General features: G+C 48.0%; 1 long non-coding RNA gene and 1 other non-coding gene across 3 annotated transcripts in view; both read left to right on the forward strand.

Moving 5' to 3' along the window:
• Positions 1-6,466: 6,466 nt before the first annotated feature.
• LOC144144950 (uncharacterized) overlaps positions 6,467-25,569 on the forward strand; it is a 73,164-nt gene continuing 54,061 nt past the window's right edge. Inside the window, exon 1 of one of the 2 annotated variants that reach the window (XR_013317384.1) lies at positions 6,467-6,654. This is a non-coding gene — a long non-coding RNA (uncharacterized LOC144144950). The remainder of the gene's footprint in view (positions 6,655-25,569) is intronic. The other variant, XR_013317382.1, reaches the window with a different exon arrangement.
• On the forward strand, positions 17,982-18,054 carry Trnar-ccu (transfer RNA arginine (anticodon CCU)). Its single transcript has one exon. It is a non-coding gene; the product is annotated as a tRNA-Arg (tRNA).

The following is a 25,569-nucleotide window of genomic DNA, read 5'->3' on the forward strand; positions in this document are numbered from 1 at the left end:
GCCTGCGTGCTGCGCCTGCATGCCGCGCCGCTCCGCGCGAAGCTGGGCGAGCTGGCACCTCGCGCGTTATGAAGAATTTGAATGCGCATTTATCGCGATGTGTTATCGTGCCGCGCACAGCACGCAGGCGCAGCGTCTTGAAGCCATGACATGTAGCACCCCTATGGCGCGGGCAAGAACCACACACTGAAGGGCTGTCTCCCGGATGCACTAAGCATGCGTCATGAAAGCTCTCACCCTCAACGTATACCACAATGTGTCAGCTCGCTTTCACAAGCACTCACCTGTGGCGCAACAACCACCGGCAGCCACGCGCTCCGAGTATCGCGTTTCAATCGCTGAGCACTGTACTAGTGCTGCAGCGTTGTACACCTGTCCAGGATTGCGCACAGAACGTCATAGCGTCTTTGTGGACCTCGACCGACTACTTACATGTACATGTCACGAAGATTCGGCACTTTTTTTGTGGATCAGGCGTATAATGCTCAGAGCTACGCGGTAGTTGACGTCGTAGAAATGCTCCTCAAGCAGAGACCACTCAAGGTGCTCCAGGGACGGTAACCTTCTCGTGAGTATTTCGTGCATATCGGTGGGGTTCACAACGCAATTGACAACGTGCAGTTCTCTCAGGTTCACGCACGCTGACATGCGATGGTACATTTCCTGCGTACCTGCGTCGATGCAGTTCGTCATGCGGAGCGACTTCGTGTTGAGCGCCTGATGACCCTTGAAGAACTGGTGAGGCGACGTGACTTCCATGGTCGCTGTTGCAGACTGAGATTCAGAGGGTGGGCGTGGAGTTTACATTCGCGTAATGCGCCGTAGAACCAAACGAGGAGAGAATCTCGGGCTTAGATAGCGTGCCGGTACCGGGGAACCATGGGTAGGGTCGGTTCTGAATGGGCAGCCGGTGGTTTGCGGAAGATGCGAGAGATTGGACATGGTTTGCGTTAGAGGGGAAGTCGGTGGTCTAGCACGAGCTTTTTCCATGATGCCAAGTTGAAGATGGGATGATCAGTGATGAGTGTATGTGGCGGCGTGTTGGAAACACTACAATCCTGCTGTTATGGTTGTTTCGAACCAGTTTGCTTATTTTCAATATTACGAGGATTTAAGGGACATTTTTGCCCGGAGAGTAATTAAATACAGACGAAAGGTTTTGTAGCACTTTTGGTGCTAAAAATAATTGCAGACGGGCCACACAGTGATGCTTAGAATGGAATCAGTCAGTGGTTTCTGAGTTACGTTATTGGTTAATTGAAATTGATTCATTGGGAAACGATTCAAATCTGTGTGTAATTAAGTTATAAAAAATTCGTATATGATCGGTCATTTTATGAAGCTTTGACCAATCGGTTTTTCAGGTATGCGATATTATTTCCGTATGCTTGAGGAGCGACCACAAGGAAAGCTGCGATTTCCAGTGTCACGTGAAATGGTTATTATTGCATGGACAAGAAATAGGCTTCGTCTGAAAATAGTTGCGTTGTCAATTCGCTGACAGAGAGCGACTGAAGCACAGATAACGAGAGATGGCGTGCGGAGATGGTTGATATAAAGCCCAGGATCGATTGGGCGGCGACATTAGCGGCGACTGCGCTGTGTTCGCACGGCTGCCGATGTAATTACTAGAGGGACGTTGAAAGTGGCAGCGCTGGTGGCTTGCCCCCCTTCCCTTTGCATCACCCCTATCGACACCACCTGCTACAGTATGTGGGCGTGCCCTCGAGACCCTTACCCCTTATCTCCTCTGTTGATCAATGGGAGACGGCGTTGGACGGCTCTGACCCCGGGTTCCAGAAAGCCTTGATGGAACGTGCTGCCGAGGTCACCTCGGCGGCGCCCTGTGGTCACCATCCGTCCCTAAATCGAATACTCCCATCAAGTGTATTCCTGCTCCTCCCTCTCCCGACCCGTTCGTCGGAGGTCGTCTTGACGCTTCCCGTGGGTGTGCCGCGAGTGCAGGGTCGAATTTGAGGCAAACCAGGATGGAATGGGAATGACGGCAACGAAATGCTGATACTGGTGGACAACAAAAGTAGTGACGGGCAGCCATTGGCGCTGCTAAAGCACGCAAACGTGACCACTGAGACGGTTAAACACAAAGCACGGTTGGCGCGAAGTGTGAGGAGCATGCAAGAAACGGCGTGTTGCGGGCTTCTAACACCGGAGGAAGGCATACGCATTGAGCCGAGCATCATGTTCGCGAGTGAGAGGGCTGAGATGCTCACGATTCCCTAAAGCTCCACCAAAGAACCTTCCGCTCACTTTCACATACAGATTATAATTGATTAAAAACGATTAATTAAAATTGATTATAATCGATTATAATTGTTGAAATTGTTGAGTTCAATGGTGTATTCATTGTAACTGACCCAGCAATACCTGCGTGGCTTTGCTGAAAATCAAGCCTTGGCCAATCTCCTTCTGTTGGTATGCTTTACTCTATGTACCAAGTCGTACTGCGTGGCATGCCCACGTGGACGGATTATGACGCTCCGTGAAACACCATACATTATACATCGCGAATGTGATTTGAAGTCTTTCGTTAGGTAAAACGTTATGCACACGTGAAATCTGGTGCGGGCAAGCATCAAACGTCAACCGAGGGGAAGGGAACAGCAGGGAGAGGAGCCCGCGTGAAGCAGACGACAAATGTGAGTAACGTGGATGCGTTTGGCAGCGCCGGCCGTGTTGCAGGTGCATTAATTTCTTCGATACTTATTTTAGATGCAGAGCATCTGATTCACTCGCCTTGTCCCTCCGGCGTCGTCGTCGTCGGCGTTGTCCGCCCCTCCCCCATTCTCCTCGCCGCGCCAGCTGCGCTCTCCGCCGCTCACCCCCTCTCCTCTCCGATAGTGAACACTCTCTCGCGAGGGGCATTGGACTGGATTCGATTGGATTGGCTTGGCTTGGATTGGATTGGATTGGCTTGGCTTGGCTTGGATTTGGATTGGATTGGATTAAAGTGGATTGTGTTGGATTGTGTTGCGTCATAGCCGCGGCAGACGCGCTGGGGCCGGCGCATGTGCAGTACTCTCTCTTTCGCGGTTTCCTCTCCTTCGGGCGCGCTGCGCATATAACCGGTGTGCCGTTCTCCGGCGAAGCAACATCCACGCTTGGCTCAAACACCTAGAGTCCACGCCGCTTTACAAGTCAGCCAACGTCGTCATCGACCGGGACCGGCTTGCGCAGTCCCCTCAATGTTATGCGCGCTATAAAAAGCGGTCCCTTCGCCTCTCCGCCTATGCGTCGCATCTACACAGGGGTTCCCGCGAGGGGAGGTGGGAGTTTTTTTAAAAATAAAATCTGCGACTCAGGTCACATCGTGGAAATCGCGGCAAAAAACAAACACAAGAAAGACTACATTTTTTTTCTCGCGCATTTTACCTGTTATTCGTAAACAATATTTTTTATATATATTGATAATAATATTGACCTTACATTGTTATTCTTCATTGTACGCCACAGACGTCAGCTTCAATATGGCCGCTTCCCATAGCTATTGCTTCCACACCGTACATCGTGATTCTCGGTCCGTTTCCAACCAGAACGTCTTGATAACGACGGCAATACAGGGTGAATAGTAGCAGAATTGGGCTCATCGGTCTTTTGCGCTGCGCCGGATCGCCAATGCGGTTGCGAACCAGTTGCGAACGGGACTCAAATGAAGATTGCTGTTCACTGAGATATAGCGCTGTAACTTCGCCCAGCTTAGTCTCCTTTCGGGCAAGGAATTCAATATTTTTTTAGGTGAAAAAAATTTACAACCTACGTTTTTTGGATGAGCGTATGAATTCTTCGTTAGAAAGAGCAATAACCGTGCATTGTTCGACGTTGTGTATTGTAAATAAAGAAGTTGTCTGTCTCAGATTTACGTGCGCAGAGATTCGCCAACTTTCACTGTGACATCATGCTCGTAGGTGTTTTTGGCGCCTGAATTGCTTCTGTTAATATTAGTTACATTTAACATGATGCTCCGTGTACATACAATAGGTCCGGTGTTAGGAAACCTAGCCATCTACTACTATGTGTCTTCTCGTTCTTGACCCTTAGTTTTTCTGTTACTGAAAAACTAAAATAGGGCTAAAAAATCAACTCGCCATTCCGTGCGGAAGTGGATAACCAGAGTAGCTTTTTAGCTTCTAGACCTAGAAGTGACCTAGAAGTGACACAGAATTTAGGTGCAATAAAAGAGGAATTTTTTTTCTCGCGAGCGTTGACGACGGTTACCCCTAAGGAAGATACATACGCGTATGAACACACTTTTATTTTGACTTTACTGGTCTCGAAAATGGGGCCTGTTAATGGTAACTAATCAACCATAAATGCATATAAGAAGTAGGAGGGTTACGGTAGTGAGGGGAGATACATACGCGTATGAACACACTTTTATTTTGACTGTACTGGTTCCGAAAATGGGGCCTATTAATGACAACTAATGAGACCTCACTGGCCTAAATGCATATTGTTACGTCCGGGAGGGATTTATTCTCGGCAAGAGCGCAGGCTCCGAAGGCAGGGGAAAGTCGAGCGCCGTTGAGCACGACGCGAGCAGAGATCCGGCGTCTTCTTCCTCTCTCCAGAGAGCCCAGCTCCCGCATCCTCTTCCTTTTCTTCAGCTGAGCCAAACCACTTGGCCAAGCAAATGTTACAGAATTGGTTTACCGTTACAATATAAGAAGGAGGAGGGTTAGGGTAATGAGGGGACTCTTAGGCGGCGGGCCAGTAGAAAATGATGTGCTCAACATTTGCGTACGTATACGACAGGATAGGTCTGAGCGATAACCGCAAAGGGAGGGACGTGCCGGAGTGAGGGGAGTGTTCAGCTGGATTGTGCAGTGGATATGGAAGTGTGGGGTGGCGGAAGGGTCTGTAGCGAGAGCCGGAGATGTTGCTAGTGTTGTTTGAGGGTCTTCTTGTAGAAATGTGCCTCCTTCGCCATGTGCGGGGAAGGCCAATGAATAACCGGTGCCCGGCTAGTAACCTCGCGGGCCAGCTGGTGAGCCAGCTGATCGCCGATGATCGCAGAGTGGTCCGGCGACCGCCCCACAGTGACTGAGGCAAGAGAGTTTTAGGGCGGTAGTCATGGGAATCTTCGGGAAGCCGGTTGTCGCGAAGAGCTCGAATCGCCACCATGGAGTCGGAGCAAATGCGGTAGCGGGCAAAAAAGGGTAGAAAAGTTATTTCACTTGCATATTGCAGTCTATTTGAAGTTGTAACGAATGCATTACTTAATTACCAAAAAAAAGCAACGAGTTACTGATAACGCCATTAGTTGTAACGCGTTACTGTCATGTTGTTTTTCCCCGCTTTCCAGCGACCACCCCTTGTTTCTGGAAAACCCGCAACCTGAAGTATATCGTCGCGCATCGCGAAAGCAGACAAGCTACGCTGTTCGCAAACAACACTTAAAGAAAGAGGGAAACGTGGCGCAAACTAGACGTGGACGAACGAGAGAAGAACGACAGATACAGGCGCCAACTCTCTCGTTCGTCCACGTCTAGTTTGCGCCACGTTTCCCTCTTTCTTTAAGTATGTACCAACTAGCTCAGCAACAAGTTTTGTTAGTTCGTAAACGTTCATCTTCAGTGCTAGTCATTAAGAGTGCCACATCTTCCCCACTCCACCTTAAAACAGGACCCCGGGCGACGAGAATAAAAAAGCCGAAAGCCATGTTGCACCCAACGAATTCACCTGTTCTGTTTTAAAAGGCGCCATACTCCCGGTTTGTTCCTCCAGGCCTGCCGCCGCTACAGATTTTATTTCGAGGGGAAGAAATGCGGAGCGGTTCCGGAATCATCCCGACGACGCAGTGGCAACCCCGCCATCCACATATTATTGCTGTTACATCTTAGGGGGCCCGCCAACTGAAAAAGTCGCTTGCTGTTGTGAATTGAGACTTTGTCTTTCTTTGTTACTTTTCCCTGGGCTTCTTTTCTGATATATTCATAACAAGACGGTTCACCGCCTGTGTCGTCATTATCAGGACGAGGCCCCGCCTCTTGTGCAGACTATGTGTATGCGCAGAAGACTGCGCACCTATTTCTTTGTACCTGTCTACTCCGTCATATCGTTCTTTTCTTGCGTGTATGATACTGCGCACGTGAGAAACAAACATGCTGTTATGCTTCTTCTTTAGTTTTGCATTTCTGCACTGTTTTTGCTTGCAATCGCCTGGTCATTCTGCAGCTTGTGCCTAACTTGGATTACTTAATATGTTTTGTCTGTATAGATTTTTCCTTTTTGTACGTGTTACAATGTACACCCACTCCTGCCGAGGGCCTTTTGTAAGGCTGGCAGTATTCCTGAAATAAATAAATAAATAAACAGCCCCATAAGTCATCGCAGGTTAGCCAGCCGTTCGCAAGACGGAACTAATGTCGAGTTCTGAAACCAGAGCCGACGAGATGTTGCCACTCCGTGCTGCCATATCCTCGGGGAGCGGGTTTCAGTTTCCGACCTCGGCTATCACCTCTTTTGGCTGCTAGAGGCAGATCGTTAAGAGCGCAGTCTTGAACTCGGCTCGCACCCAGGAGCGAGAATTGGAAGCGCTCGCAAGCATTTCTAGCCCCCACGCTAGCATGGTGGTACTCCCATTGTTTCTGGCCGTAGCATGCGGGTACTGCATAGGACCTGCGCTCACTCAAGAAAGTAAGTGCATTTCTTGTTTTGTTTGTTTTTCTGTGGGCAGAGAAAAATCATTGAGCAACGCAATGTCCACTACCAGGTGTCTAAAATAGCCCGCACGCATTCGTTAACGTACTGGAGAAGAGGGAGAAAGAGGGAGGAGAAATGAACGTTGTTTATTGCAGACTGAAAGCATATATCTCGGTATAAGGAATTTTTTTTTTCAAGAGAAAGGATGAATTCCCGCATGTTGGTTTCATGTATGAATCTCACCAGTGCCGTCATTACGGCTTTGTGAGTTTGTGTCGTTCCCATTGGAAGTGCCCATTCCAATTACTTGGTAGGATCCTGGAGTGGCTTTACAGCTTTGGTGGGTAATTTCTCTTCGGAGGTGGGTGTGAATGGTGGTTCGCGCCACTGTCCACATCTGCATCTCCTGAAATAAAACCCTCCTTCACCGCTATTGGCCAGGAGATCGTCCTACAGGCGGCGGCACCTAATCTAGGGGGCGCCACGGTAAAATTTCTATAGAGAGGAAACAACCGACAAAATACATGGGTTTGTATAGGGCAATAGTCGGCCAAACAAGTTTCATTTAGTTTACGGGAAAATTATGCACGGTAGGGCAATGTAAATGTACGGTATGCACATCAGGCGTTAGCTTGCATCGCTTTCCGCAGCCCGAAACCCAACGCAAGGCCTGGATATCAAAGCTAAAATTTTGAAAGAACGTTGGACTCGGTCTGCAGTAGACACGCCACCAGGCACATTTCAGATGGAAACAGTAATAACAGCACAGAAGTCGCCACAGACGCGGAAATACGGCCCAAAAGGCTTTACAATCATTCGCGGCAGTGAAAAGACCGCGACTTAACAGAACAGCTGTTCCATCGGACAACCTACCCTGGGTGAACACAAGAAGCTGCCGAAAGGTACAAGTTTTTCGAAAATTCGCATTCAACGTTCCACCTTAACCGGGGACAAAATAACTTTGGCTCTAGGTAACTTTTAATGTATACGCTGTGTGTATACGTAGCCTTTAAGTTCCATACCTATGAAGTGAGTCGCGAGTCAGTGCGGCAATTTACACAGCACTATTTGCAAAGACGATAGATACCCCACAGTGCACGCTACGCCGAAATGAAACTTTAATATGCCTAGCAAAGCTGCTCTCCTTTCTTTCCCCTGAAAAATTTCAAAATTTTGCCAAGATAAACTTCTTCAGGCCTGTCCAATTGGACATCCCAGGAACGAATCACTTAACTGGGCACTTACTGGTGAAGGGAATGATTTCCTGATCAAAGCAGATGTTTGGTGAGCACGGCAGAGTGCGGCAAGCGTTTTTAATTATCTCAAGAAGAGGACGGACGTTCCATAGCCGATCGGCTTCTTTATCTTCATCGGAAACAGCGAGGCACACAGACACACACACAGGCACACACAACACACACATAACGCATACGACACAACACACACACAACACAACGCAACACACACAACACACACGAAACACGCACATACACAAAACACACAACACAACGCACACGAAACACGCTCATACACAAAACACACACACACAACTCAACACACACACCAGACACACATACTCAAAACACACAACACAACACACACACACACACAACACACACACAGAGCAGAGGCACAACACACGCAGACACACTGTCTATGACATTATGTTTTATGGTTTTTTGACAACTTAGTCCCAGTGTGCAATATATTGCACATCTGATAACTTTTCAACAAGACGTCATAGCAAATAAAGAATGACATCAGTATTACCTCTGTACTCTAATAAATTCAATTATTTACAAAAATTAACTGGTTTTTACTACGTCATGTCTCGGGTCTCAGGAGGATATAGCATCCAGAAGCCTGTGCCTGTCCCAACAGCAAAACAAATTCGCGATTACAACAGTGCAAATTACGATCAGATAACTCTCAGCTAGTTCAATTTTTACGCCTAGTGTTACTACCTTCGTTTAATTTTTGATCCGTAAACGACAACTGGGTACCCTGCACGGAAAAATTATCGGCCCAAGTAGACAGGTACGTTCCGCCAGTGTCCATAACTAACGATAAGTCCAGCCCATGGTTTACACAGTCTCTTCGCCGACTAAGAAGCAAAAATAAGCGTTCGTACAAACGGGCTAAACGCGTGCGCCCTGCTGAGGCATGGCACGCATACAAAGATTGTTTGAAAAGCTACTGCTCAGCAATATCTTTAGCAAAAAATAAACACTACTCGCAAGAGCTACCATCTCTGCTAAATTCGAATCCCCCCAAAATTTGGCAAATTATATCTCAGGCCAGAGAAGCTAACACTATAACTTTACACGGAACCGACAACAAACCTACTGCCAGCGCCGATTGCCCCACAGTATTCAACACCTTTTTTTCGTCTGTTTTCACTCAGAAGGACTATTCCAATATTCCAACCTTTTGCGAACTTGATGCCACATGTATGGAACCCGTTACTATCACTGTTGAAGGCATTGAATCACATATTACGCGCCCTTGCGCCAAAAAACCCCACCAAAGAAGAATCACATATTACGCACCTCAAAATATCTACGTGAGCCGCTATGGATAACATTAATTCGAAGAAATCGAATAACACCCTCGCTGTATCAAGCAAGATCTTACGCCATAAATTAAAACAATACCTAACCTCTGGAAAGTTACCTGCGGAATAATTAGTAGGAAAAATAATACCAATTCACAATAGTGGAGACATTCACTGGCCTGATAACTGCCGACACACGTCTTTAACCTGCATATGATGCAAAATGCCGGAGCACATAATCAGTTCTAACGTGTACAATCACCTCGAGACACAACATTTCTTTTTTAATAATCAGCATGGCTTCCGGAAGGAATTTACCTGTGACACACAATTGTTTCAACTAACGACTGACTTGCACTTTAACATGGAACGCAACCTTCAAACTGACTGTATCTTTCTTGACTTTTCCAAAGCTTTTGACCGCGTGCCCCACTGCCGCCTAATCTCTAAATTATCTGCTCTACGACATGACTCTTTAACATTTTCCTGGATTCGAAACATCATTTCTTTTCTGCAACAGTTCACAGTTGTTTATAATTTCTCCCCCATTTCTGTTATTTCCAGTGTGCTGCAAGGCAGCGTCCTTGGGCCCTTACTTTTCCTAATCTACATTAGTGACTTACCGACCCAGATAACTTCCTGCGTGCCGCTTTTTTGCTGATGACTGTATTATCTACCGTACTATTACACCATTGATGATGTAATGGGACGGTAGATAATACAGTCATTACACCACTGACTTAGCACTTCACGCAGATCTTAACCTCATTTGTAATTGGTGTAACGAACGGCTCATGAGATTAACTTCACAAATTTCGAAGTAACGTGCTTCAGCCGTAAACATCTATATTCGGAATTTTCTGATTACTTAAATAACACTATGCTTTCCAATACTCCTTCGTACAAGTACCTTGGTGTTCTTCTTAGAGCTAACCTTTCATGGGTCCTACATATCACGTCTTTATGCGCCAAAGCATCACGTTCGCTGGGTTATCTACGTCGCAACTTGCGAAATCCCCCTACAAACATTCGTAAACTCTCCTTTCAAACATTCATCCTGCCACAATTCGAATTCACCTCGTCGATTTCGTCTCCTCACCGGAATTACATAATAGATATGATAGAAATTATACATAATAGAGCAGCCAGGTTCATATCACGTAACTACACTAGCGACTCCAGCATAACACAAATAAAACTATACCTGCAATTTCCGCCAGTAGACAGCCGCTGTAATATTTCTGTTCAGTGCCTTTTCCACAATTTTATTTTCACCTATCAACGAACCCGGCTACAACTTCAAATATGTCATTCTTTTTCACGCAGATTGCATAATAGGTCTAGTTATGCGTATATAAGGTAAAACAAATGCATTTAATTTATCTGCACTGCCTTGTATTATACGCCTCTGGAATGATCTGCCTGATAGTAACATAGTCTCTATATCCAACCCCGAAACGTTTCGCCGTCAGCTACTCATGCTTTACACTATTTATTGCTGTTAAAGAATATTTAGTGTAACGCATATTATCGCGATTTGTGTCTAAGTTGTGTTTTTCCTTGTTTTACTCTCATATATTGTATGCTTTTTCGCTGGGCAAAGGCCACAAGTGTTTATCTACTGTCAAATATTGATCACTTTGTACTTCGCAATATGTGCAAGGCGTTTAAATTTCGTTGTTGCAATGTTCTCTTCTTAAATTTACGCTTTTTCTTTTATAACGTTTTAAAACGCCCCCCATACTTTATGCCCGCCAAATGGCTTGTAAGGTTTCCTAAAAATATATATATATATATATATATATATATATATATATATATATATATATGTTTTAGGTGCCGCACTATCCCCACCCACTTCCCAAAGGGCTTCCGCGCGGTGCGGAAGTGCTAATATACAAGGCTAGGACAGGTGCTGCCCTTACAGAAGATGTTCTGGCAAAGTGGCGAGCACACGCTGCGTCCAAAAGAGCTCGTGGCGGTGAACCACAAGCGGACATCACCGATCAGAACGAGGAGGGCGACCAGGCAGCCACTGCAACGTGCTGCACGTGCAATACCGGTGCCTCTCCAACGTTAAGGCACCTACTGTGGGACTGCCCCGGCCTTTCACCGCTTGGAACAGGCACAAGGGCGCCGGCGTTACATCATTGGGAGAATGGACAACCCCGCCCCCTCACTTGGACGCCGCGAGCACGATCATTTCCTTGTGGGAGTTCTTGCGAGCGGCAGACCTGACCGGACGACTCTGACGGCCGCCCCACTCCCTTTCCCTTCTCCCCTCTTCCCCAACTAGGCTACCAAGCCCCCCGTATCATTAATAAAGTTTCATTCATTCATACATATATATATATATATATATATATATATATATATATATATATATATATATATATATATATATATACAGAAACATAGGTCGGCAGTCTACAACGCCAAAGGAGGCATAGGGGTGTGGTTAGGCTCTATTTTTTACTATGATAATGAAGTTAAGATTTTTTTTTAAATATAAGGAAGAAAGTTTTTTATAAGGAAGTTTTATAAGGAAGAAAGTTTTAAATATAAGGAAGTTTTTTCTTTCTTTCTTTCTTCCTTATATTTAAAAAAAATCTTAACTTCATTATCATAGTAAAAAATAGAGCCTAACCACACCCCTATGCCTCCTTTGGCGTTGTAGACTGCCGACCTATGTTTCTGTATTTCCTCAACGAGCCCCTCATTTACTTACTTTATATATATATATATATATATATATATATATATATATATATATATATATATATATATATATATATATATATATATATATATATATATATATATATATATATATATATATATATATATCTTGAAATGGGGTTTATTGGCAAGGGTTGCTGTGAAGGCGAAAGACAAGGAGGGCACAGGCCGAGCACAGTCCGAGCACAGTCGACGCTTGGAGGAAGCAGAGCGAGAGAGAACCCCGTCGCTCCAGGCGATGGCGGTGCGGCTTCCATATTCGGCTTCTGCTACCGACGACGATAAAGTGGCGCACATCTCCCGCAGGGGATTGGTGACGGTCTTGATTCTTCCGGTGAACGTTGCCAATATTCTGCATTGCAATCACCCCCGGGCGAAAAGGGTAGCCATCCTGGCGACTCAAGGCGCTGGCGAAACAAGTGGATCGTAATAGGGTTTTAGACGTTCAACATGCACTGTTTCCCGACCACGGCGTCGGAGATCCTGGGAAGGTGTTAAGGGCTCGACAACATAATTGACTGGGGAAGTCTGTTCGATGACGCGGTAAGGGCCTTGATAGTTTGAGAGGAATTTCGAGGGGAGACCAGGAGTCCGAGTGGGTACCCAGAGCCATACACGAGAATCAGGAACGAAGCTCGGCACGGGCTTGCCATCAGTGTGAGATTTTTGGCGGCCCTGTTCTTCCGTGGTAAAAGAACGAGCAAGTTGCCGGCATTCTTCTGCACGCTTGGCGGCCTCTGAGACCGGAGCACACTCAGATGGATCGGGACGATACGGCAGAATGGTGTCCAACATACACGATGGCTCACGCCCGTATAAAAGGAAAAATGGAGAGAACCCAGTCGTGGCTTGAGTGGCGGTGTTATAGGCGTACGTCACGTATGGAAGCACCAGGTCCCAATTTCTATGATCGGACGCCACGTACTTAGACAACATATCTCCAAGGGTGCGGTTAAAGCGCTCTGTTAGACCGTTTGTCTGCGGGTGGTAAGCTGTGGTCATGCGATGGATGACATGGCATTCTTTAAGAAGCGCCGAAATGACGTCAGACAGGAAGACACGTCCCCGGTCACTGAGCAGTTCTTTAGGGGCACCGTGACGAAGTATAAATCGATGCAAGAGAAACGAGGCAACGTCACGTGCCGTGGCAGTTGGCAGAGCAGCGGTCTCTGCATACCGTGTTAAGTGGTCAATGGCCACTATAGCCCAGCGGTTTCCGGCGGCTGTGCAAGGTAATGGGCCGTACAAGTCAATGCCAACACGGTCAAAAGGCTTGGCCGGGCAAGGCAGCGGTTGCAAAGGACCGCTCAGATGGGGCACCGGCGCCTTTCGTCGTTGGCAGTCTTGGCAGGACCGAACGTATTTGAGCACAAAGCTGTACATCCCACGCCAAAAGTAACGAATGCGCAAACGTTGATAGGTTTTGAGCAGGCCGGCATGACCGCACGTGGGATCGGAATGAAAAGAGGCGCACACATCGGATCGCAAATGTTGAGGGATGACAAGTAACCATTTGCGGCCGTCGGCGTGGTAGTTGCGGCGATAAAGCAGCCCATCGCGTACCGCAAAGTGTGATGCTTGCCTACGCAGAGCCCGAGTCGTAGCGGCCCTGGAAGGATCGGATAGGCAGCTGATGAGGGAAGCGATCCAGGGATCCTTCCGTTGCTCGGCTGCCATATCAGTCACCGAAAGGGCTAGTAGGTCACCGGACGGCTTCGCAAGGTCAGAAGAAACTGGTGAACGTGACAGAGCGTCGGCATCAGAATGCTTCTGACCGGACCTGTATATGACGCGGATGTCGTATTCTTGTAGGCGAAGCGCCCATCGCCCAAGACGACCTGCCGGATCCTTTAACGACGCCAACCAGCAAAGCGCGTGGTGGTCAGTGACCACATCAAATGGGCGGCCGTACAGATATGGTCGAAACTTAGCAAGCGCCCAGATGATGGCCAAGCACTCCTTTTCGGTTACCGAATAATTCGCTTCAGCTTTCGTCAACGCGCGGCTCGCATAGGCAACGACATATTCGTCAACACCAGGTCTTCGTTGGCAAAGCACGGCCCCAAGGCCAACTCCACTGGCGTCAGTGTGAACTTCAGTAGGCGCTGTACGATCGAAGTGGCGGAGTACAGGTGGAGAGGTCAGTAGACAACGCAGAGTCTCAAACGCGTGGTCGCAAGCTGGGGACCAGTCAGGTAAGTCGCTGGCACCACCAAGGAGTTTCGTCAATGGCGCAATGATAGAGGCAAAGCTGCGGATGAAACGTCGGAAGTATGAGCAAAGGCCTATGAAGCTCCGAAGAGATTTTATATTAGTGGGCTTCGGGAACTCGGCCACTGCACGGAGCTTCGCTGGGTCGGGTAGAACGCCGTCCTTGGTGACGACGTGGCCCAAGATGGTTAGCTTCCTCGCGGCGAAGTGGCACTTTTTTAGGTTCAGTTGGAGGCCAGCTTGAGAAAGACAGGTTAAAACCTGTTCTAGGCGCTGAAGGTGCGTCGGAAAATCGGCAGAAAAAATGACAATGTCGTCTAAGTAGCACAAGCAAATTTTCCACTTGAGTCCCCTCAGAATATTGTCCATCATGCGTTCGAATGTTGCCGGGGCGTTACACAGCCCGAACGGCATAACATTGAATTCATATAATCCATCAGGGGTGACAAATGCCGTCTTCGAGCGATCAGCGTCGGCCATAGGTACCTGCCAATAGAGAGTTTTAGTATAGCGTTTTAGCTGTAGCGTTAACGTTTTGCGGGCCGCAATCGCGAACGGATAGCGCCTCGTTATGCTACGGTTAGCGTGCCCGCTAACGCTATGGGCGCGCTAAAGTGGTGCTTTCCGCTATACTAAAACTCCCTAATATCCGGATCGCAAGTCAAGAGACGAGAAAAACTCTGCCCCTTGCAAGCTGTCCAGAGCGTCATCAATGCGTGGAAGCGGATAGACGTCTTTGCGCGTGATATTGTTGAGGCGACGGTAGTCCACGCAGAAGCGAATGGATCCATCCTTTTTTTTGACGAGCACGACAGGAGATGCCCACGGGCTGCTTGAGGGTCGAACAACTCCACGCTGAAGCATGTCGTCCACATGCTGCTCGATGGTGCGGCGCTCAGCTGGGGAAACGCGATAAGGCCGCTGCCGGAGGGGGGCATGGGTACCAGTGTCGATGGAGTGCTCTACTGTAGATGTGCGGCCAAGTTCGCTTTGGGCCAAGTCGAATGACGATTGAAATCGTTGAAGCAGCGCCAAAAGTTGGACTTGCTGGGTAGGGTCTAGACCGTCGTCAACAGAGGCAAGAAAAACATCAGTCGAAGGCTCCGCCCCAGGCGGACATGGGTCAAGTCCGGCAACCTGAACCTGAGAAGTGCGGTCCGGAATGGCTATCACGCGACCAGGATCTATGTATTCCAAGCTGCCAAGTGTTTCCCCCTCCAGAAGGGCGCACGGCGCCGAAGACACGTTAGTGACAAACATGTTGCCCGTTCCGGCGCTGAGAGTAAGGAGGGCAGACGGCAGGGGAAAACATTTGCGGCGGAGAAAAACGTCAGAGGGCGTAAACAGCGCCGTGGCGTCAGTCGTGGATGCGCAGCGCACGGGCACACAAACAGAAGAATAGGGCGGGACGTCTGTCTGTGTCGGCTGCCATGACAAGTTTGGTTGTGGCGGCACTTTTGCTGTCATCAAATAGTGCGTCACAGGAAGAAAACTCAACTTCTGCGCGCGCACAGTCGATCACTGCGTTATGACGCGAAAGGAAGTCCCACCCTAATATGACGTCGTGGGAACACGCCGGTAGCACAATGAGTTCAATGAAGTACAGCACGTCCTGAATAACGACTCTAGCCGTGCAAACGGCCATTGGTTCAATGTTGTGCGCGCTTGCGGTTCGGAGCGACAGTCCTTGAAGAGGCGTCGTGACTTTGTGCAATAAACGGCATACATCGGCTTTGATGACGGAAACAGCAGCTCCCATGTCTACCAGGGCGACAGTGCGAAAACCTTCTATGGTAACGTCGATAACATTAGTAGGAGACGAAGGAGGGTGAGGCCTTGTACTTTTCGACGTCAGCGCAGTTCTTGCCTCGGGAACTGCGGCGACTAGTTTTCCGTGTCTTCGTTACCAGGACGACGTCGCATCGGAGAAAGCGAGCGACGGCGCGGGGAAGATGGACGACGGTCAGTAAATGTGGTGCGATCCGAAGAGCGAGGTTCAGTCGGGGAGTGAAGTGGCACCTGGGCTTGAGCCGACGGCGGAAAACCGGCATGTGTAGCGTCCCATAATGATGGCGGACGGCGGCGGCAGTAGCGTGCGACGTGCCCAGGTACTCCACAAGCAAAGCAAATAGGACGATTATCCGGAGTACGCCACGGACCACCGGCCTGGGAATTAAACCGTGGAGGCGGAGGCACAGTTGGGACAGCTCGAGGTTGCACCGGAAACGTCGGCTGGTACGTCAGGGTTGACTGCGGCAATGGTCTTGCGGTGATGTTGGCGTATGTGACTGGCGCGGCAATCGGCACGTATTGCGGACCAGGCGGAAGTGCTTCGGCAACTTGATCTCGGATCACATGCTCGAGAGAAGGTCCTAGCGTCGACACAGGCTTTGCCGCGGCATGTAGAAGAGACAACTGACGGGCCACCTCCTCCCGCACGAAGTCTTTGATTTGCGAAAGCAACGAAGGATCTGCGTGCATCGCTGACAAACTTGACACACAGTCATTCTGTACAAGAGATCGTCGAGTGAGGGCCCGTTGCCTCCGTAACTCATCGAAGCTTCGGCACATGTTAATGACTTCGGTCACGGTGCGTAAGTCCCTCGACAAAAGCATTTGGAAGGCGTCGTCATCTATTCCTTTCAAGATGTGCTTGATCTTTTCAGCTTCTTGCATAGAGGGGTCGACGCGCCGACACAGGTCGAGGACGTCTTCAATGTAACTCGTGAAGTTTTCACCGACCTGCTGGGCTCGTAAGCGCAAGCGCTGCTCTGCTTGAAGCTTGCGCACAGCTGGACGGCCGAAAACCGCAAGGAATTCGTCCTTAAACTCAGCCCATGTCTTAAGGCGGCTCTTGTTATTCTTGAACCACACCTCAGCGACGCCGGTCAGGGGGAAGCTCACGTAAGTGAGTTTGAAAACATCGTCCCACCGGTTGTACGCGCTCACCCGCTCAAAGGTTTCGAGCCAATCTTCCGCGTCGTTTTCGTCAGTGCCGTTGAAGTCTGGCGCGTCTCGCTCACGCACAGCAACAGAGCACATCACAGGCCGAGGCGAGGGCGTAGCGGTTTGGTTGGCTTCGCTGGTCATCCTTTCGGGCAGCTTTCGGCTCCGGAGTTCCAGGACTGGATCGTGACCCCGGCTCCTCCACCATTTGAAATGGGGTTTATTGGCAAGGGTTGCTGTGAAGGCGAAAGACAAGGAGGGCACAGGCCGAGCACAGTCCGAGCACAGTCGACGCTTGGAGGAAGCAGAGCGAGAGAGAACCCCGTCGCTCCAGGCGATGGCGGTGCGGCTTCCATATTCGGCTTCTGCTACCGACGACGATAAAGTGGCGCACATCTCCCGCAGGGGATTGGTGACGGTCTTGATTCTGCCGGTGAACGTTGCCAATCTTCTGCATTACAATATATATATATATATATATATATATATATATATATATATATATATATATATATATATATATAACTAGGACAGAAATTAGGATTGGCAGTCAAGAAAACCTCGGTAAGCAAAGGGGAGGATGTGGTAGGTCATTGCAGAAGATAAAGAATTTGGAAAGAAAGTGGACAAAAAAATGCCCGCCGGGTGCGATCCGAACCCACGACCTCCAGAATACCTGTATGGTGCGTAGCGTAGTGGTCATCGTAGACATGTCGTAGACATGTCGTAGACAGTCGAGTCACGGCCCGGGGGTTAAAAAGATGGTGTCCTTCACGCCGAGTAGTCGGAATGGCGCTGGCTACCACACCCAAGTGCAGGAAACAAAAAATACCTAAACATAAATACCCGAGAAAGTGGTGGGGAAACAGCCCCGCCGGTAGCGTAGTGGTCATCGCACCAGACGCCTATTCTGGAGATCGTGGGTTCGGTTCCCACCGGGCGGGCATTTTTACACCGCTTTCTTTCTCCTTCAAAAAATTCTTCATCTGTTTCTATGACCTACCGCATTCTCCCCTTTGCTTTCCGAGGTTTTCTTGACTGCCAACCCTTATTTCTGTCTACACACACACACACACACACACACACACACACACACACACACACACACACACACACACACACATATATATATATATATATATATATATATATATATATATATATATATATATATATATATATATATATATATATATATATATATATATAGATATATATATATATATATATATATATATATATATATATATATATATATATTTATATATATATATATATTGGTAAGGCATTGGTAAGAAAAACACGCGCCCAGAGTGGGGACCGAACCCACGCCTTTCGATTAGATCTCGAATGCCTTACCAATTCGGCATTAGACATTCGGTATTCGAATTGGTAAGGCATTCGAGATCTAATCGAAAGGCGTGGGTTCGGTCCCCACTCTGGGCGCGTGTTTTTCTTTCTTTCTTTCTTTCTTTCTTTCTTTCTTTCTTTCTTTCTTTCTTTCTTTCTCATGTAATAATATAAAAATAATGTAACGTCTCTAACAGTAAAAAAATTTTCTAACCGTTCCTCTATGCCTTCTTTGGCGTTGTAGACTGCCGGCATTTCTTTCTGTATTTCCTAACGAGCCCCTCATTTCCAAACCCTATATATATATATATATATATATATATATATATATATATATATATATATATATATATATATATATATATATATATATATATATATATATATATATATATATATATATATATATATATATATATATATATATATATATAGCGAATCACAATAGGAAATGAGGGGCTCGTAGAAATAACACAGAAATAAGGGTTGGCAGCCAAGAAAACCTCGGAAAGCAAAGGGGAGGTTGTGGTAGGTCATTGAATCAGATAAAGAATTCGGAAAGAAAGAAAGAAAGCGGAGAAGAAATGCCCGCCAGGTGAGATCCGAAGACACGACCTCCAGAATACCGGTCTGGTGCGATAACCACTACGCTACCGGCAGGGCGATTTCCCCCCCCCCCGCTTTCTGGGGTATTTATGTCAATGTAATTTTTTCCTGTGCTTGGGGGTGGTAGCCAGCGCCATGGCTTGTCGGGGTGAAGGGGACCTTCTTTGTAATCCCCGCAACGTGACTCGAGTGTCTACGACATTTCGAGAGTGGTCAACCAGCGTTGAACCCTCTTAAGCTCCCTATGGCACCAAGACTGCCAGAACAGAGGCCCTCGCTATGCATGCAGCAAATCAGAATAGGAAATGAGGGGCTCGTAGAAATAACACAGAAATAAGGGTTGGCAGTCAAGAAAACCCCGGAAAGCAAGAGGAGGGCGCTACAGGCGCTCATCGGCGTGTTCGTATGTTGACATCGCTCCGTGGAAAGATAGACTTTTTCGCCGAAATTTCGCCCACTAGGACCCAAAAGTGCTTTACATCAACGCCGCTACGGACACTTGTGCTCCGTGACAAGTTTCAAGCAAGTGGGACGCTTATTTATCATTTTGTGGGACAGTGAAGTTCAGCACACGTTGGTGAGAGAGCAAGGCCTATTAGGCCTACCTCGACCTCGCCTGATCACCGCACCTACGGGAAGGCGTGGTGGGCTCGCGCCCGTGACCCACATCCATTATGCCGACCAAGTACGTTCAAGACGAAGAAGGTTGGTTTCGCAGGCCTGTCCGCACTCCGGTGAGTCCGATACACACCACCAAACTCATATTACGACCGACGGAGGGACTCAGTCTTGCTTGTTAACAGCGCAAATAAAGCAGGACACAAAAGGAAGAAGGAACGGACACAGCGCTGACTTACAACTGAAATTTTATTGCGGTTGCCAGCGGTTTTGTAGGAACACTGGCAATACCAACAAAAAGGAAAAATTAGAAAAGGAGAAGGAAAAGAAAAGTTTTTATACATTCAGTCTAGCGAAGCGCAACCCTAGCGACTTTCACGCCGTACTAAGCCTAGCAGCATCGCTGACGCCTGCAGAGGCCCGCCAAGTCACTGTAAAGATAGCGGGTGACAAGAACCTTGCCATAATCACTAGCGAGAACGGGCATGCGACGGAAAAGCTCAAAAAGCTCACATCTCTCAACGAAGGAGGAAGCACCCACACCATCTCGATTTATGAATCCAGCCCAGAAAACGCATGCAAAAGAGTCATACACAACATTCGGCAAGGCACAAGCCCAGAAGACTTAGAAAGACACCTCACCGCTCCTGGATACCGCATCCTAGCAGCACGCATGATGGGACGCACAGCAACTGCTATTATCACCTTTGATGGAAGCTACATACCAATAGAAGTTGTGTTCGCGGGAGGAGTTTACAGATGCTTTCCTCACAGACCAAGGGCACAATTCAGCATGAACTGCCTCGCCATCGGACACAGAGCAGACGTTTGCCAAAGATCAGGTCAGCCAAGATGCACCAGATGCGGTCAAGACATAACCGACATCGCTGACCACCAAGAATGCGTGGCACGCTGCACCAACTGTGGAGGGAACCATGGCGCCGACGACATCACGTGTGAAGTAAGAAGATAAACCGACAAGGCAGTAAGACAAATGGCATACCAAAAACGTGTTCATCAACGCAATATGCTACTGAAGACTCAAGAAGAAAACCACAAGCCGCTGAAAATCGACCACCGGCCAAGATCACGTAGCCGCGTCCGTGGCACAGAACGACGCAGCCCCAGCAACGCTCGACGCAGCCAATCAAGGCCAAGACTCGGAGGTGGCAGTGCAGTCACCGCAACGGTACAGGTAGGTCAGCCATCCGTAACACCACTACACACGACCCCCACACCAAAGGAAGCAGCTAGGTCATATAGGAACATACTTATGCATACCAAGCCCAAGGCAGACACAGTCTACAGGAAACTTACTCAAGCAAGACCACCAGTAACGCCACCCCAACCCCAGGAAATGGAAACACACACGGCCACTACAGCCAGCACACTACTAGGATCAACCGAAAACCAGGAAATGGAAATGCACACAGCCCCTAGCAATTCCGAAGTGTCGCCGAAGCCCACACAATGCAGATCACTAGCATCAGACTCCACAACAGAAATGGCCGACCTCAAACTAGAGTTACAGGTGATAGCGCAAAAGCAAACCGAATTAGAGCAGACTATAGAAAACGCAATACAAAGGAAAATCGAAGCACTCATCCCAGCGATTGTAGAAAAAGTTATCGAAATCCTGACTCCCCTCATAATAACACAAATCCAGACGCATCTACAAGGCCTCACAGCGAACAAGGAAGCCCACCATGCTTAAACAAATTGTAATATGGCAGTGGAACTGCCGAAGTTTCCGGAACAAGAAAGGAGCGTTACACCAGTACATACAAGCCCAAAACGACAAACCGGACTTCATTTTACTTCAAGAGCCAGGCAAGCAACCACAACTTGCTGGGTATATAACCTATCAAAACAATGACACATTTGCCACCCTTGCCACAAAAGACTTGCATCTCGATGTAATACAAGAAACAGAGCAGGGGCACAAACTGCTCCTACGCAACAAGCAGTGTGATATAAGCATTACCAACATATATAGTCCACCGAAGGGGACAGTGCATGATGTCAAACATGCAATCAAAGCAGCAGCTGGGAAAAGAATGTGGCACCTTATAGCTGGTGACTTCAATGCTGTACACACAGCCTGGGGATACAAAAGAGACTCGCCAAAAGGTCGACAGCTGTACAACTCCATGCAGGAAGCGGGATTTACTCTCCTAAATGACATCGCAGAACCGACAAGAACAGGCAACTCGGTCGAAAGGTATACCAACCCAGACCTTACTTTCTGCAAGGGACCCCTGCAAGCCAAGTGGACGAATACACATAACACTTTAACAAGTGACCACGCAATCGTACAAATACAAGTGGGCATTCGAGTGGCAAAAAGGCAAACCAAACATGGTATCACAGACTGGCATCAAATACGCATGGAACGGCAAACTGTTCAGGCAAGAAGTGTATCAGAATGGGCACAACAACTAGAAACAGTCAAGAAACAGCACAAAAAGTACGAGCAACAACACGAGGATCAGCCAAGCGCTGACACCCACTTTACACCTTTGGGAGGCAAGATTAGGACTCACAAGGCGATGGAAAAAGCACAAAACAAACCGTAGGCTGAAGGCGCGCATCGACAGAATAAACAAAGAGATACCAGAGTACTCAGACCAACTCAGCCGAGAACAATGGCATGAGACGTGTGACAAACTGAATCATACCCTCAATCTCACCCAAACCTGGAACGTTGTCAGAGCACTCATAGAGCCCAGCAAAAGCAAGACCATGAACAACCACAAGATCTTGCAGCTCCTGCACACGTACAAGGACAACCACGCACAACTCCTGCAAGATTTACAAAACATGTACATCCCAGCACAACAACCTGCCTACAAAGAGTATGAAGGACCCACCAAGAATGACATCGATGAACCATTTACGTTGCTTGAACTTCAAAGGGCCATTCACAGAATGAGAAGAAATAAAGCTCTAGGGCCTGATCAACTAACAACAGCCCAAATTAGGAACCTTTCTGAAGCAGATCAGGAATTTCTGCTCGAAACCATCAATGAGGCATGGGTACTAGGCACAGTGCCAACTGAATGGAAGAGTGCGAATGTCACCTTCATCCCAAAACCGGGAAAAGACATCGCCATACAGCAACTTAGGCCCATCTCCCTGACTTCGAATGCTGGAAAGATCATGGAACGAATGGTACTGGACAGGCTACAGCAGCACATAGAGCAACAAAACATTCTGCCACACAATATCATTGGATATAGAGCTCACCAATCCACGCAGGATGCCTTACTTGTATTATACGATGAAACATATAAGGAGGTTAGCATAGCTCAGCTCAAAGCAATTCGGGCCATAGACCTGAAGAAGGCTTTTGATAATGTGGCACATGATGCAATGCTAGAAGAATTAGCCAAGACTTGTTGTGGGCAACGCATGTACAATTATGTCAGAAGTTTCCTCGAGGGTCGAATGTACACATTGCACCTAGGAGAAATCAAATCACAGCAATTGCAACACCCACAACAGGGAATCCCACAGGGCTCCGTACTTTCACCAACACTCTTCAACCTTGCTATGCTCAGGATACACAGAGCCTTACAGATAAGTGGAATTATCGGACACATGATATACGCCGATGACATTACATTGTGGGTTGAAACAGGCTCACCAGGCGACATACAGGCTACGTTACAACAGGCAGTCGATAACATCAGTAAGGCAGCAGAAGAAATTGGACTACAGTGCTCACCGGAAAAGTCGGAGCTTCTTCTCATACATAACCCAAGATTGAAGCCTCCACCCGTTGTCATTAAAAACGGAAACGTCTCAATTCCTTGCAAAAAGTTAATCAGGGTACTTGGACACTACATTCAAAGCGACGGGGGAGGCCATGCCACAACTCATCACATATGTCGCCAAGGAGAACAAGTCCTGAACATGATGCGCAGAATCACGAACAGACAAAATGGACTCAGGGAACACGACCTCCTACGACTACGGGATGCACTTCTTATTTCACGAATAAGGTACCATGCAGCATACACCAACTTCACTAAAACCCAGGAAGAAAGAATCAACGCTCTCATTAGGAAGGCTACGAAGATTGCGCTAGGCATTCCGATCAATGCCAGCACCAAGCGACTTCTTGAGACAGGAACGCACAATACGCTGGAGGAGATCGTAGCTGTCCACAGGTACAACCAACACCTCAGACTCCAAGCAACGGTTCCAGGGCAACATATACTTCAGTATCTAGGGTACACAGCCCAGCAGCCTATTTTACGACTGGAACGTCTCAGCCCACGCACGGCCAACCTACTCAAAGTTGCACCCATTCCAAGACACATGCATTGCCAACGAAACAAGGTCAGAAGGAGCATTCGAGCCAAATACCTCGATAAACGAGCAGCTGCGGACCAATTCAACAACCACGTATACACAGATGCAGCAGTAACAGACACAGCAGCAAGCATTGCGTATGCTGACCTCAAAGGAAAATTGGAGTACCAGCAGTGCATCCCCCTTATGAAACCCATCTGGGCTGAACTCACCGCCATCGCCACCGCCACTGACCACACATCCAGCCCCACGAAGCACACGTACATATACACTGACTCAAAAAGCGCCTGTCACCAACTGCTAAGCATGGAACTGCCACCACCCATAGATACGGCCATCAACAACAGCATCAAGGGATCTGTAACAGTGTACTGGATACCTGGGCACGAAGGAATGGCAGGCAACGAAAAAGCGAATCAGCTGGCCCGAGAAGCCGCAGCCCGGGCTCCTGCCAACTTCGAACCAAATCAAACGCTCACGGTCCCAACAGCACCTAAATTGAAGGACTACTCCACGGGAAGGAGAGAACTGCCACAGATCTCTGACACGCTCACAAGACACCAAGCAACCCTAATAAGACAAGCTCAGACAGACACCTTGGACACTCCAGCTAGACTACACAAGATATGGGGAGATCCTGACACACCACCCCCTACTTGCTCTACCTGTAACGTCATACTCGACCAAGATCACATACTCTGGAACTGCACAACCATACACAACACTACAAACACACACAACAAAGGATGGCTGACCGCAACAAGCACCACCGAAGAGCAAAGGCAACTGGCGGCGTACATCAGGCAGCGGCTTGAAGACGTCACCAGAGGTTCTCTGGAATGTGAGGACTAAACAGGCCTGCGTGCATATTTTTAGTAAAAGCTTTTCTCTCTCTCTCTCTCGGAAAGCAAAGGGGAGGTTGTGGTAGGTCATTGAAACAGATAAAGAATTTGGAAAGAAAGAAAGAAAGCGGAGAAAAAGTGCCCGCCAGGTGGGATCCGAGCCCACGACCTCCAGAATACCGGTCTGGTGCGATAACCACTACGCTACCGGCGGGGCTACTTTAGCCTCCACTTTCTGGGGTATTTATGTTCAGGTGTTTTTGTTATCGCACCAGACCGGTATTCTGGAGGTCGTGGGTTCAGATCCCACCTGGCGGGCATTTTTTCTCCACTTTCTTATTTTCCAAATTCTTTGTCTTGAGCTACTACATCCTCCCCTTTGCTTGGTCTTCTTGACTGCCAATTCTTATTTCTGTCTTATTTTCAACGAGCCCCTCATTTCCTATTCTGATTCGCTACATGCATAGCGAGGGCCTCTGTCCTGGCAGTCTTGGTGCCATAGAGAGCTTAAGAGGGTTCAACGCTGGTCGACCACTCTCGACATGTCGTAGACGCTCGAGTCAGGGCCAGGGGGTTAAAAAGAAGGTCCCCTTCACGCCGAGTAGTCCGAGTGGCGCTGGCTACCACCCCCAAGCGCAGGAAACAAAAACACCTGAACATAAATACCACAGAAAGTGGAGGCTAAAGTAGCCCCGCCGGTAGCGTAGTGGTTATCGCACCAGACCG

The sequence above is a fragment of the Haemaphysalis longicornis genome, unplaced genomic scaffold (assembly GCF_048455015.1).
Source record: "Haemaphysalis longicornis isolate Haplotype H1 unplaced genomic scaffold, Haemaphysalis longicornis Haplotype H1 scaffold_1, whole genome shotgun sequence".
Classification (NCBI taxonomy): Eukaryota; Metazoa; Arthropoda; class Arachnida; order Ixodida; family Ixodidae; genus Haemaphysalis; species Haemaphysalis longicornis.